Here is a 14,563-nt window from a genome sequence, read left to right as displayed (position 1 = left end):
AGCCGAGGGCGAGTCATCATGCATTTCAGCCAACGCCTTTTCCTCAAGGCACAGACTTGACCGAGCTTCGGAGAATGATGGAAGAGGCTTACTTTGCCGGATGTAGGTTCCCACATTCTTGTACGCTTCGGTGAGGCCAGCCACCATTTGAAGAACGTGGAGGTTGTCGGTCACCGGAGCCCCCACGTTCTTGAGTTGATCGGCTTGACAATACGCCGAAGCGTTTGGAAAATCCCGCAACTTGACATGAGAGAAATCATGTTCCAATGCAACGACACGGGAGTTTTTGTTGTCTTGAAAAAGATTACGGAGGCGATCCCAAGCCTCCTTCGCCGATAGATCTTCTTCGATGATCGTATGCAATAAGTTCGTGGAGATGGTTGCATACACCCATTGAAGTACCATGGCATCCAAGGTGGACCACAACTCCTTTTCTTCGTTGGTGGAAGGAGCTTTCTCTTTTCCGGTCGGGAGAATATGGGAAAGGACACGGTGAGACCGGGCATGAAGCTTGAATAATTCGGCCCAAGCCGAATAATGATCCGTTTCCATCTCAAGAACAATAGGAATGTGATTCTTGATGTTGGAGACAGCCATAGCAGGATGAAACTTGGTGTCTGCCATTGAAGAAGAGCAAGAAGGTGGACGGAAAAGGAGAAAAAAAGAAGGAAGGGGACGACGGAAAAAAAATTAGGGTAGCGGAAGAGGAGGAAAGAAAACCCTAGTATCTGATACCATGAAAGAGATTAATTCCGTGATTATTCTCATTGATGGAATTGGTAAATATACCATAGTTACAATGTCCTATTAGGATACAAAATATACTAACCTAAATTAGAAGATTTACAAAATATTCTATGACTACATATTTACATCATTTATCACTTTCACCTCCTTTCTTCAATCTATTGATTTATGATCCAATTTTTCTTCAAGGGTTAACCATAACTATTCATCAATGATCAAAATTTAATTTGATCCACCTAGTAGGCTAGTTCAATTTGACTTTAATTTTACAAGTGCTAACTTATTTTTCTTCACTTTTTCATGGATAGTGAGACCTTTGACTCTGGAGTTGTTCTATCAATTAGGTTTCCGTCACAATCCCACAATCAATAGACCAAAAGTTATTTGGAAAATAGCTTGGAGTACACCTTTCCTTGCAGCCTATATAAATTTGGCTTACTTGGTGTATTTGTGATCATCTTTTATTGAGAAATTTTGGTGAGTGGCCGTCGGTTTTCTTTCCCTCGAGGGTTTCCCACGTAAAAGTTGTGTATTCTTTCTTTTCGTTATTATTTCTTTCATTAATTGTTGTCTCATAACAGTTCATTTTCGAGTCACCAAAAACACGACGGAAATTGTACTAACTATATATTTCAGCTTTTTCCTTGGCCGTGCGCAGGACCAAGACGATAAATCGATACTGGCATCATGTCCATATATAGAGAGAGATAGAACACTTCAGAGCAATAACCCTTTCACATTCTATTGTTACTATTTTTATTGCCATTATGGAGGCAGGTGACCGTTAACATTTTAAGTGTTGCCACCGTTTCGCTAAGTTTGGAAGGAAGCCACCTTTGAGTTTTAATTTTGTTATACTCCGTAATAGTAGCAGGCAACATAAATGGGAAAATAAGAAAAATGGCCAAAAAACAGGAAAACAGTAAATTCAATTCCTGTGATTAGGACGCCGGGCCTATATCATGCTTTTATATAGATGTATAGATATATAGGTTAAAGTTTTTAAAGCCGCCGGGATAAAAAAGTTAAATACCAATCCAAGCGGGGACACCATGCAAAACGCGACGTTTATAATCGTGAGCCATTTTCTTTCCCTTATTATCTTATGACTTGTGTTAAATAAAACTAAGTTAAATTAACCTAACTAATTTGGAGTACTCAACTAATTTGCAAGTTTTTATTTTTTATTTTATTAGATAATGGTTAAAAACACATCTCGAGTATCATTTTTCTTAGTTTCCTATCTGAACTATCATGTATGAGAATTTCGTACATAAATTATTACCAATTAGTTAGCAAAAGACACTTCAACTATCAATTATTCATTTTTCCTAACTAATAATTGAGGTAAGAAAAGTGCATAACTGATAGTTGAGGTGTGTTTTGTTGACAGGTTGGCGATAGTTTAGATAGAAAACTCTCACACCTGATAGTTTAGATAAAAAAACTCAAAAAAAGGTGATACTGAGGTGTATTTTTTACCCTTAACATTATTTTTAATTAATAGAGTATAAACTTGTTTATTGGAAGTAACCTCATGTAGGAAAAGAGAACCTTAGTGGAGAATCCCTTTAATTTCCAATCTATCTATTTCAAGACATCAAATTTTAGGTTACAACTTACAATTATGAAGCATATTATTTAAAAAAGACAAATAGTTCCATCGATGATAACGAAAAGGAGTACAACTTTTCCCAATACTTTGCTAAGTAGAATCATGTTCTCATGTGTGTCGTAGAAAAACCCAAGAAACAAAAGTAAGTATATTTATTTTTGCCCCTAGAAATTCAACCCCCCCCCCCCCTCCCCACCAAAAACCACACACACATTTTAAAATACTACACACACACAATAAATATAAATTTCAACCTCATAATTTTAAAAGTGTAATAAGTTCAATAGTAAAAGCTTAAATTAAAGGTTGGACACACCAAATTTTAGCTTTGAATTCTCCTCTGCACATAGCAACATTTGCATGTTAATGAAAAGATATGCGAGAGAATAAGGAATTAGTGACGGACAAAAATTCGTAGCTAAACGGCAAAAATCTGATGCTAATATCATTTAGCTATGGATGAGCGACGGATTATAAGAAAATCGAAGAGCTATTTAGTGACTCAGCTATGGATTATAGACAAATTCCATAACTAATTCCATGTTCTGTGTAGCTAGAAAGCAAAACTTCCACTATTGATTATTCGAAAATCCCACTAAGTAAAAGAATCTTGTCTAACTTTATTAAAAAAAAAATGGAGGAGATATGAAAGGCATCAAAACATGCCCTATATAAAGGCAAGGAATTCTTGAAATCTCACCTTCAGCTTCTTTTACAAATATTTTCTTGATTTCTAACAATTCAATTGCTGCAACATAGTTGTTGGTGGTGCAATGGGAGAAGCCGAGCAGGCTATTTTTTATTCATCTTCTTTAATTGTCGGACCTATATTTTTAGGTTGCAAGTTTAAATCTCAGGTGCAGTGTTACGTTATATTTTTATCGGAAGTCGTTTCCGACTAGATGTATTTAGACGGATCAAAATCCATCTAAATGGCGCTAGAAATCAGCCAATTCGGACGGTTTCTGACGGCATGCGCAATCTGAAATTGGCGATTTTCTAGTAGTGCACTGAAAAATACTTTTTAACTTCAAATCTCAGGTGTAGTTTTTTTTTTTTTTTTTTTTTTTTTTTTGAGTTTTCATATTAGAATTTTTGGCTCAGCCACTGAAAAACATTTTTTAAATTTAATTTTTAACTAGCCCGGTGTTGTGGGATTCTACTGATCATGGTAACTGTTTATTTGTTTAATGTTTTTGCAGACTTAAATTTCAAATAGAATTCAAGAAGTTAGAGAAAAAGGTTATGGTTATCTGTAGCAAGTATCAACTCGGTGATATAAGAGGGAAGCTAGGAATGCTATACAACCTCGTCGCAAAAAAATATTTACGCCTCAATTCCAAACAAATTGAAGTCTAAAATAGAATCATCATTCTAATTGCATAATATAATACTCCTTGTGTAATATGTCGTAGTAGAGAACATATACTTCTTAAAGTGGTAACCAGTATACAATAGTTTTATGATCAATCTCTTCTTCAATTTTGCTCATATAGATCTTCAACAGGTAAAGTCTTTCATCTTTTCTGGAAGTTGAATATCTTAATAGCTAAAGCAAATGTGAAGGCAAAAACTACAACATATGCAACAATCACAACTGCAACTACTCCAAGAAAATCATGCTTGAAACCGAAGTAACGTCTCAAGAATTGCTCCACAGTTTCATCATTAGTAAGTTTGTTTTGGAGGTCCCCGAATTGTGATGCAACCAAACCATACAATGTCCAGGCAACAGGATTATCCCAATAGTACCATCTCCACCATATGGGCATAAGCTGTTTTTGAAAAACAACGAAAACATGTCATCATGTTTGAGCTCTAAGTTGATGTTCATTTGAACAAAATGGAAGTGTTTCAAGAACTTACAGGTCGTGGAACAATGAATCCTGAGAAAAGATTCCACATGGCATAGCAGAAGACAGAGACAATTTGTGCGACATTTAGATTAGGGGTAATAGCAACGGTCATCATACCATAGAAGGTGAAGTATAAGAGAGTGAAATACATGATGAACAAGTACCAAAAGAACTTGCCTACTGTCCATTCAAATCCAATCATGGCATAAACAATGACACCATAGAAAATAGCTTGCATAAATACATACGGCATTTCAATAAAAACCTGCAAGATAGAAAGACAAAATATAAACAACTTAAGACTTTTTAAATCAGAAATTGGCTTATAAGAAGTTAAATCCTTTGCTCACTTGTCCAAAGGCATAGGGAATTCCAGAATACATTCCAGCAGCTCTTTCTCTGTAAAATACTGTACGCTCAACGGCTACAACAGGCATCACTGATGCCGCATTTTGAAAACCAATGAAGAAGACAGGAGCGTACATTGATCCCATAGCGTTAAATAGATCTTGGCTCTTACCTCTGTAACAAAAACAACAAGCTTTTTGCATTAAGAACTAAAAGTATTTTCCATACTACATAAGTTCTTGTTTCATCATATGTTGGGACTTACACTTTAGTACCAAGATCCCAGAATATTGTCCCGATGGACAAGGCGATGAAGATTGTAAATAGAAATCTGACCGCAGTATAAGCAGGATTACGCCAGTATGACCAGTGTTGCTTCCAAAGGCAAGCCATACATTGGGTCCAAAATGGCTGTGAGTATTGATTTTTGAAATGCAGGTCTTTTTTACCGGGGCGAGGCATGCTCAGTTCAGTAATCAACGCTTTATTCCTCGTGTAAGCATTTGATTTCTTGTATAAATCAGCAAAATCAACCCCCAACATCATTTCCTGAGCCAGGGTTGTGACTTCTAGCATCCAAGTTGCTGGATTATAGCCTTCTTGTATTTTACTTACCCCAGGAATTGACTGAATACAAGAGGAATTAGTTCAGTATTTGATCATATTAACTCAAAAAAAGGAACACTCATTTTCACTTCGACAACTTACCTCAAAGTATCTGATCAAATGGCAAGAATGGTGACCCAATGGACCAACATAAATCTCTTGTCCTCCTCGTTTCATTAGAAATAGCTGCAAAGGGTGGTGTTTATATTAGTATTCGATGTCAAAAGGGAAAGAAAGAAAACACATTTATTAGCTTGATTGAGCTGAAAAAGGTAGTAAATTGATCACCTCATCAAAGGCTTCAAAAATGTCAATACTAGGTTGATGGATGGTACAAACAACGGTTCTTCCAGTATCAACAGTGTTCCTAACAGTTCTCATCACAATTGCAGCAGCCCTTGCATCCAGCCCCGAAGTTGGTTCATCCATGAAAATGATAGAGGGGTTTGCCACTAGTTCCACTGCAATGGTCAACCTTTTGCGTTGCTCGGTTGAGAGACCGTTGACTCCTGGCAAACCAACTAAGGCTGATCTTAATGGTGTAAGCTCCATAAGGTCCATAACTTCCTCAACAAACATCTGTAAAAGGATAATAAACAGGAAATGTCACACAATTTCAACCTGCTTTATTGTATTTAACTGATTTTTGGGCGAGAGCCAACCTTTCTGGTCTTTTCATCTACATCGTGAGGTATACGCAGCCAAGATGAGTATATTAATGACTCATGAACTGTAACATAAGGTGAGTGGATATCATTCTGCTCACAGTATCCAGATATGCGTGCAAAAGTTTCTTGCGTTTTAGGATAGCCAGAAATCTTGATATTACCCTCGATATATCCTCCTGTTTTTCTTCCAGCCAATACGTCCATCAACGTTGTTTTTCCAGCGCCACTAACTCCCATCAAAGCTGTCAAAACACCAGGCCTGAATGCTCCACTTACACCCTTCAGAAGTACTAATCTATCTTCAGTGACACCTTGATATTTCATTTCCTGCAAGTATCATTAAAAAATTAAGTAACATATTTGTTGAAACGGGGGGATTAGCATCACTAGTTTCTTATTCATAACAATTCCTAGCTAGTTACCTGAGGCATGTCAACAGAGTATGTAACTTCATCGAAGGTAATGGAATGTGGTTCAAATGGAAGAACCATTCCTTTTTTCTTATTCTGACCCTCGCTATTGGACACTTCTTTCTCAGTGGTAGTTGTTTTGGCATCTTCACTGTCTTCCAGTATCATAGCTTGTGGCTTATCAAATGCTGTAGATATTCAACTAAACATTCAATATTTTCGCTTCTAGGGAAAATAAATGGAGAAACTCTAGAGATACTCACGGTTTAGACAAGCGAGTGCAAAATTGTAGCAGATGTTAAAGACGATTGTGAATCCAATAAGTGCGCCGATACCTATCCAGTACCAGTATGCATATGGGAAGAACCCTCGCGATCTTACAACTGCAACTCCAAGTGGCTCAATTCCAATTGGTGCATTCTGTTTCCACCTTTTCCCATCAAATTCATTTACAAGAATTGAATTCATAGAATACATCATCGGTGAAGACCAATAACCCCATAGCCACCATTTCTTCACATTATCTACAACATTAGCAATAAACTGTTAATGATTGCCAGTTTAAGCAATAAAAAATCCTCTAAATTTACATAAGTCACCAAATATACCTCGTGAAAGAACAAATCCACCCAAAGCGAATTGTAAAAGTAGAACAAATGTTCCAAATGTATTAGCAACTCCCATGGTCCTTCCAGCTGCCCCAATAAAACGAAACAATCCAGATGCCATCAGGTTTACAAATATGAGTAGCAAGAAATGTTTGAACAATCTACAAAAACAGACTCACATTTAGTAATCATAGGAAAAAGGAAACTGTTGAAGGTAACATGATCTTTGTACTACATCATCTTTTACTTCCCTTACCTTGTAGGGCTCGGATCAAATCCGATGACATAGTAAGTGAGGAACACCCAAATACCAACTTCAAGAATTGTTACAGGGATTTTGAGTATCCATGAGGGCATTGCATAAGCCCATGAAGGGAAAAAGAGAAGGTCTCTTTGCTTGTAGAAGACAGGAAGTTTGTAAATTGTCAAGGCGATCTCAGACATTCCGTTAAACATATTCATAGTGACAACAAAAAAGAGTGCACCAGCATATTTTCCTCCATCTTCCACAGTATCGCGTGGCATCTTAGTTCGAAAAAAGAGGGTCATTGTCACGAGTGACATAATTAAAAGCTGAATACAGATCAAAACAACGACGCATTAGTAGTTGCAAGCTAATTTGATAAGACAGACACTTGGACATTTAATATTTTTAATCGACTAAGTTACATAACCTGAGTGAACTTGAAGATGTAAACAAATGAGTTCCTCTTCATCAGCAATAATTCTCTTTTAGTGCAGAACTTTAGGAGTTGTTTCTTCCCTATACCATATTTCTGAGTTGTCAAAGCTGCTGGATGGCTTTTGCTTTTGTCATATAAAGCTGCAAGCTCATCCCCGAGTTTCCTTCCAACATGGAATGATTGATATGCCTCAGAAAATTCTTTCGACGTGATAAACCTGTAAGTCTCATCCCTCCTCACCCAATATTGCGGCTGATCCTTCTTGGATGCTACCTGTAGGGAATTTATATCACCGTCAGAAGGGAAAATGGATCAAGGCTTCTTAGCCTTACTAATTGGAGTTTATGTAAGACATACTTCTTGCAAGAAGTCGGCCACGCCTTTTCTTTCTGGGCATTTGAAACCCATGGACTCGAAGAAGCTAAGTACATCCTCTCGAGGGCCTTGATAGAAATTTTCCCTTCCGATAGCAGAATAATGTCGTCAAACAAGTTATACGTCTCAGGTGCTGGCTGCAAGAGAGATATCACAGCAGTTCCGTTCAAGATTTGTATAGATTGCCTTATCGAGTTTACAATCGAGTAAGTGGTGGAACTATCCAATCCAGTTGAGATTTCATCCATGAAAAATGCCTTTGATGGTCCAACGAGCATTTCACCTGTTGTCACACGCTTCTTTTGTCCTCCTGAAATACCTCTTATCATTTCATCTCCCACCATAGTATCTGAACAAATATCCAGCCCCAAAAGCTACAGGCAGAATACACACACTTAGTTATCAAATTTCTTACCCCTTTTGATTGTAAAAAATTTAGAGAAATTATTGGACGTAAATTTTGTTACTTTAAGAACATAATCTGTAACAAAATTGGCATTTTCTCCCTCTGTTGCCGCTGCCTACATTGTCACAAAACAATTAATGTTATAACCATTTGCCTTCAAGAGAGAAAATTTTCTACTTGTTTAAATTACTAACAAATTGCATACATAGATACCAGCTGATTTTTGGTATTGTTTATATTGCGCTTCATTTAGTACTTGTCTTACCTTCATGAAGATATCAATATCAGGATCTGGCTTGATTTTAGCTGCTTCCTCTCTTCTTGACAGTTCAACCAACATCTCTGCAAAAAAATTCCAATAAACATCAATTGATATATCTATCATAAGTCTGGCAGCCAATCCAGTTAAAATCGGTAAACTAGTAAAATCGGAACCGGTATACCGATTAGTCGGTTGCGAAAATCGTAGTATTTCGGGACGGTTACGATTTATTTTTCACTAACTGTTAACAGGTTAACCAGAACCGGCCGGTTGGCCGACCAGTTAATCGGTATTTTTTTTTTAAAATTAATGGCCATTAAAGTCGTTATTTGGACGTTGCCCAACTGTCCAAATTGATGAAATGGCCGTTGGCAACTGCCAAAATTGTGATTTTCGCCCCCCTCCATCCCCCAATCCCCCAAACTTTTATTTTTAACACTTTAACTCCTTTCCCACTCCTATATAAATTTCTCTCCATTTTATTTTCATCCACATCAATTTTCTCTTCTCAAATCTCAAATTCTCTCAATTATTAGCTACTTTAAAATTGCAAGTTCTCTCAAATTCTCAATTATTAGATATTTTATATTTTGCAATTATACAAAAATAAAGTGTTGGTAGAGTTGGTGGATTTGCAAGCCTAGCCGCCTTCAATTCAACATTTATTTTGGCGAAATTTATTTCGGCATTTTGGCATCTTCATTCCAACTCTATTTTTAATTTTCGCAATTTATTTTCTTGTGATTTATTTGCTTGCGATTTAATTATGTCTAAGAGAGTTAGAAGAGGCAGTAGTAGTGGGGGAGGGGAAATATGGAGAAGACATTTGTGCTGGAAACGGAGGCAAATATGTGTTACCAAGTTGACATTACTCAAAATAATCCAATTTTAGATCATGAAGCATTAGAACACTGATTTGGCCCATCCTATAACGAAGTTGTTGATGATGATGACATTGATGACGAAACATAATCATTGGAAAATTCGATAAGAGATACACAACAAGCACAACAATCACAAACACAACAAAAAACGACAAAATTCGTATGCCATCCTCTAAAGTTTGGAAATTTATGACTAGAAATAGGGAGAAAGAAATAGTCATATGTAATATATGTAAAAAGGTATTTCAATTCAAGTGTAGGAACAGTAAGGATGGGGGAACAAGTTCACTAAGGACTTATTTGTTGACTCAACATAAGGATGTTTGGGTAGAGGGAACGGGTTCCGTAGGGGGTACTCAACGAATAATAGACCCACATACTGAAATTTTTTTTAGTTACAATAAAAAGAAAGACTGTGTAGAGATAGCTAAAACGGTAGCTTATGATTGTTAAACATTTTCCTTTCCTTCGGCTCCAAGTTTTGTTACTTATATACAACGTAGTTATAATCCGATGTTTGAGAGTATTCCCAGAAGTACTTGTAGAGTGGTTGTTAGTGATTTATATAAAAAGTATAAATTTTATTTGCGCCATGTACTTAATTCTTTTAATAGCAAGTGAAGCAGACCAATTTGAAGACATGAAAGATATCCAGATGGATGAATATAATATAGATGAAATTAGCGAAATAGTGCTTACAATGTAATTTTATTCTTGTACTAATTAGTTGCAACTAATGAATAAAAATTATGGCTCATTGAACTTTCTTCTATTTACTTGTGTTCAATTCTTACTTATATTAAGTTAAGAAAATACTTAGAATATGCTTAGAATATACATCTACTTAAATTAAAATATAGAAAGTTATAACTATATATATTTATAAATATACAATCTTGAATTTTACAATACTCATGAGTTATTAGTAAATATAAAATTTAAGTAATACATATAACTTAAAGATATATACCTACAATATACTTAGAACATACTTATAATATACATATACTTAAGTTATAAAATATAAAGTTATATACTTCAAAAAAAAAAATCTTGAATTTTATAATACTCATAAGTTGTTACTTGTTAGTAAATATATATAAACTTAAGTAATAGATATAACTTTAACACACACACACACACACACACACACACACACACATATATATATATATATATATATATATATATATAAACTAATAAACTATAGTGTTAATTTATGTGTAAAATACGTAATTATGCAAAAAAATAACCAAAAAAATAGGTTTTGGGCTAACCGCTTATCGGTTTGGTAGAAGGGTACCGGTTTCGGGCCGGTTAGAGCCAAACCGACCGGCTAAGCGGGTACCTGTTAATAGGTAACCGTCAACTATAACGGTTCAAAAATCGGTAACCGGTCGGTTTGCTAACGGGAACCGGAACCGGTCCCGGGTCAACCGGTTGACTGGCTTATAATCTATGTTAGTTAAATTTCAACATGTCTTTTTATGAGTTAATGGTCAAAAACACACTTGAACTCTCACTTTTTCACGAGTTTTACATCCCAATTATCAATTGTTCCCTTTTCCTACCTGAACTATCATCATCTATGAATTAAACCACGCCTAATTGAGTATATGATGATAGTTTAGGCAGGATAAGGGAACAACTGATAGTTGGCCTAGTCAGCTTCGAGGTGTATTTTAATATAAATGGTGATAGTTTAGTTAGGAAAAGAGAACAACGGATAGTTAGGGTGTGAAACTCGCAAAAAAGTGATAATTCAGGTGTGTTTTTGACCATTCTCTCTTTTTTTATTGAAGAAAACTTTGGAAAAAACCAAGATTTTGAAAAGAAAAAAAAATTAAAAAATGCTAACCATAATGAGAGCCAACTCCCTGGCATCTGGCTGAGAATTCCAAGGTTTCTCTCACAGTCATCTCTCCAATGTGTAGATCATACTGGCTAATATAAGCAGCAGTTCTTTGTGGCACAAATTCATTCATTTCATGTCCATTATAGGTCACTTTCCCATTAACCTAATTTCCACAAAAAAGCAACAAAAAAAGACATTCAGTTCGGAGTTCAAGTTCTATGCACTGATGATCTATGATAAGCATGCTAGTTTTATGAGGCTCATGCTAAGCCCGGACCCAATTTCAGATATAAAAAGTAATATTTTAATTAAAGAAATATATAAAAGCAAAACTTTCATTTCATTCCTTTAATATCTTAACTTTCATTTTGATGAATTTACTTCAAATTAAATGCGGAACCATAATTTGAAATATATGAGTTTCGAATCCTAAATTTTTAAGTTATTTAGTTCTAAATTAATAATTTGTACATATTTAATGAAATTTTAATATAAATATAGAATTTGGACCAAAGTGCTAAACGAATCCGATCAGATCAATAGTTGGCACTCTAATTCCGCCCTACTTCAAACTCATTTTGTGTTTAAAAGATTAATTTTAGTTAACCAAACAAGGGGTTTTAAAAATAACCCGATCTTAACTGATAATATTGTTTTTATTTTAACATTATATGGCATCAGTTAATCATTTTTAAAACTATTTGAAAATCATTTTTGAACTAATCTTGGTAAACACATATGAGCTCATTAAAGTATGAATATAAAGTAAAAGAATTTTCAGAAATTCTCAAATTTCATAATACAAATATAAAGTAAAAGAAATGCTTACATGTAAAATCTATAATAAGCAACAAATGAAAACAAAGAAAACAAAGAGCAAGAAGAAGCAGGAATATCTAGCGAAGAAATGACTATTTTTTAGGTTAATAGATAAGATCAATAGAAGAAAGCAATAGGGAAAATAAAGCGCATCAGATGAGATTGTTCCTCCCTTAACCAGGGGTCTCAGCTTCGAGCCTGGGTATGAAAAATTCTTGGTAGGGAGCGCTTCCCCTGATTGGGCCCTATGCGACACAAATCTGTATTAGGCGAGCTCCAATTCTAGTATCGGATACCGAATAGAAAATAGGTAAATAAGGCAGAATGTTTGACAATTTTTAAAAAGCAGGTCATAAGAATAAAAAATAAATTTGACTTTAAAAAATAAGATTAGGACCTAGAAATAATTAATTAAAAAGTTTGTCATTTTTTGAAAAGGTTTTGTGAGGACTACAAAAATCCTTTTGTTGTCCCTTATATGTAGTAGTAATATTAATTGTTACACCGATACAAAAGATAATTGATCTTTGCAATAGCAGTATATATATAACCTAAATCCTTGAGATACGTCAGTAAAATTAATGGTCTTACCTTAAGGGCAGGGTCAAGCTTTCCGGCCAAAGCTAATAATAGAGTAGTTTTGCCAGAACTTGGAGGTCCTAAAAGCAAAGTCATTCTGCAAGGCTTAATGATACCACTCACATCATTAAGGATAGTGAGTTTCCTCTTTCGACTCGGTAGGATATGGAGAGAGTTCAACATTGTCTATGAATCCATCCCAAAAAAAAAAAAAAAAAAAGTTAGTTATAAACACCCTTTTAAGAGAATTGAGATTTGAAATCAAGATTTTCTTCTATATTTTTACCTCAAGAAAATTAGTCATGAAGTTGGTAAATGTAGGCAAAGCTCTGCTTCCTATATATGCATCTGCCTCAATATTTAGATGCTCGTATCTTATTTCTATTGATGGCAAATCTATCCCAACTCTGTAAAAAGAAACAAGAAATGTCAAACCACTTAATTAAGGGGGAAAAACAACTAGTCATAGATAAACAGTATAACAACTGATATGTCTCAATTCTATGCGAATTGGATTGACTGCATGAATCCTCATTGCCATGCCTCTCTATTTGAGCTAGTCTCAATTAAATATTATTAAAAAATAGTTTCTCCAACTAGTGCGGAGACATGATTTTCACCAAGGGAGTTCATCGTCTATTACATAATTATATATAAAAAAAATTAAAGTTTTATATACAGTGTGATTTAATTTCCGACGAAGAATATTTAGATGAAATCCCTTCTTCGCCTCTAGCTCCGCCCCTATGTCTAACACTACAAGTTCACTAGATTTTCTTATAGCATATAAATAGATCTCTATCGAGTCCTAATGACTCCTAGCAAACAATGTGCCTAGAATAAAGAACCTAAAATTACTAAAATTTGATCACAATTAATTGGTATCGTCTGTACAGGTCTTTTTGGTCCAACAATATAACCTAAAGAAGTAAACCTATGTTGCTCGGACTCTCAAAAAATATCGCCAGACTTATGTTGGATCCTCCAAAAATGCACTACGCTTGGAGGATCCGACACACACCCGTTGATATTTTTAAACAGTCGACAACTTTGAAGTGCCTGCGCAAATAGGAAAAAACTACACACATGCATGCAGAGAGGCAAAAAATTCATTTACTTACCGATCAATTCTTTGCCTGAGTTTCAACAAGAACTTCTCATTATCTTCATCTGCAACTTTCACAAGCCTTTCAAGCAACTTCTTTCTATCTTGAAAACCAAGATCATGTATATCAATTTCAGCAGATGCACCTTGGGATCCAAACAAGAGACCTTTTCTTAAACGATCGAACGTTGGAAGTTTTTCGAGTGCTGCCCATTTAAGAGCCTCTTCGTCGTCTTCAACCCTTGACGAACGACTAAAAATCTCCACACCATTGTTTGTCCACATAGTGTTATTAATACTATTCATCTTTAAACTTAAGCTCCCTCTCATACTATTTCCAATAATACTTTCTCTCAAACTACTTCCTCTTAAATTTGCTGGCTCCATTTTGAACAAATACTCTATCAAAATTAGAATGTTTGCACTGAAGTTTTAAAGCTAAGGGATTACTATATATAGAAGCAAGTATAAAAGAAGGCGGGCTATTGAATAGTAGATGGTTCAAGAGGAGTTTAATTTTGCACAAATATTTTTTGTTGAATAGACAGATAACATATACTGCATTAAAACTACGGAAAAGGTGTGGGTGTAGCGGGTTTATGGGTCAAACTTTTTATTAATTTGGAATTTAAAATTGGGTTGATTTAATTAAATGACATAGACCTCTAATTGGAGGCCACGTGTCATGTATGGTATTATAAAACCAACATTAATGAAAATGACATGGATGAGTCATT

The 14,563-nt window shown here is 35.2% G+C and overlaps 1 long non-coding RNA gene and 1 pseudogene across 1 annotated transcript; one reads left to right on the top strand and one right to left on the bottom strand.

Moving 5' to 3' along the window:
* Positions 1-3,084: 3,084 nt before the first annotated feature.
* On the top strand, positions 3,085-3,832 carry LOC132604605 (uncharacterized). Its single transcript, XR_009568762.1, has 2 exons — positions 3,085-3,219; positions 3,565-3,832. It is a non-coding gene; the product is annotated as an uncharacterized LOC132604605 (long non-coding RNA).
* Positions 3,770-14,232, bottom strand: LOC132604604 (pleiotropic drug resistance protein 1-like; annotated as a pseudogene).
* Positions 14,233-14,563: the final 331 nt, after the last annotated feature.

The sequence above is a fragment of the Lycium barbarum genome, chromosome 7 (genome assembly GCF_019175385.1).
Source record: "Lycium barbarum isolate Lr01 chromosome 7, ASM1917538v2, whole genome shotgun sequence".
NCBI classification, from domain to species: domain Eukaryota; kingdom Viridiplantae; phylum Streptophyta; class Magnoliopsida; order Solanales; family Solanaceae; genus Lycium; species Lycium barbarum.
The sequence above is the reverse complement of the archived record's forward strand: the minus strand, read 5'-3'. Positions and strand labels throughout refer to the sequence as shown.